This window comes from Capsicum annuum, chromosome 4 (assembly GCF_002878395.1).
Source record: "Capsicum annuum cultivar UCD-10X-F1 chromosome 4, UCD10Xv1.1, whole genome shotgun sequence".
NCBI lineage: Eukaryota > Viridiplantae > Streptophyta > Magnoliopsida > Solanales > Solanaceae > Capsicum > Capsicum annuum.
The window spans coordinates 198266192-198267579 of NC_061114.1; positions in this window are offsets into that span (position 1 = coordinate 198266192).

The window sequence follows — 1388 nt, forward strand, 5'->3', positions numbered from 1 at the left end:
TATCTTATTCTTGGGAATTCAGGCCAAATGTAGTTCGTACATAAAACAAAAAGATAAATTTTCTAAGGGTTGACTGAAGCCGACATAGGCCTCCTACGTATTCCATTCTTAGGAATTCAGGTCAAACGTGGTCCATACATAGAATAAAAAGATAAATTTTTTAAGGGGTTAACTGAAGCCGACATAGGCCGCCTACGTAACCCATTCTTGGAAATTCAGGTCAAGCATAGTTCAAACAACTAAAAGAGTGCAATTAAGAGAAAACCAAACCATAAAGTGCGATTACAAGGAAAGAACTAACTTTTAAATGCAGTACAGAAGGACGTCAAAAGTGCGTCTTTTGAGAGAAATTCATGCTTCTTCTGATTGATGATTCTAATGACTACTTCTTGTGATTGGGCAATGGGCTTTTGATAACATTAGCTGGAGCTTCTTCAAGCGTTATCACCTTGTTTTCAATCAGATCCTGAATTTTATGGTTGAGAGTGATACATTTCTCTGTATCATGTCCAGCGACTCCAGAGTGGTAAACATATCGCTTGCTTGGATCATACCAATTAGTAGAAGTGCTCATAGTCTTTGCTTCCATTGGATGAAGTAGTTTTGCATCTTTCAACCTTTCAAAAAGTTGAGTAAGAGATTCCGCCAACGACGTGAAAATTTTAGGAGTCTTCCTTTCATGATTGGCACGATGAGCATTATTTTGATAGTTTTATGGTGGAGGTTGAGAATGATATGTCGTTTGTGAATTGAATATCAGATATTGAGAATGTCGAGCATTGGATTGATATCGAGGAGGTTGCTTGTAATTGAAAGAGTTTTTTTGAGTCATCACTCCCACTACTTTCGTCTCTTTTTTCTTCCCAATTTTGAAAGAACCAGTCTGGAAGCCCTTTTGAGTTGATTGCAGCCCTGTCAATTTATTATCTATCCTGTCTTAAGGCCATCCTCAATCATTTCTCCAGTTTTGACAATTTCAATAAATGTTTTTTCATCCATCGTTACCATGCGATCAAAATATTCTGAATTAAGTGAATGAATGAAGTAAATGATCATATCAGTTTTTTCCATAGGAAGATGTACCCTGGTCGCCTCTTCTCTCCAGCGTATGGCATACTCACGAAAATTCTTATTTGATTTTTGCCTTAGCTTTGTGATAGAGATTCTGTTAGGAATGATATCGATATGAAACTTGTAGTGATCCACAAAGCAATTGCTAGGTCATCCCGAGTACGCCACTTAGTCACATCTTGCTTAGCGTACCATTCTAGAGCCTTTTCACTCAAACTTTGAGTAAATAGCTTGACCCGTATTCCTTTATTTTTGCCCACGCCAATTAGTTTTTCATAATAAGTCTTCAAATGAAAGAACGGATTTTCGGACCCATC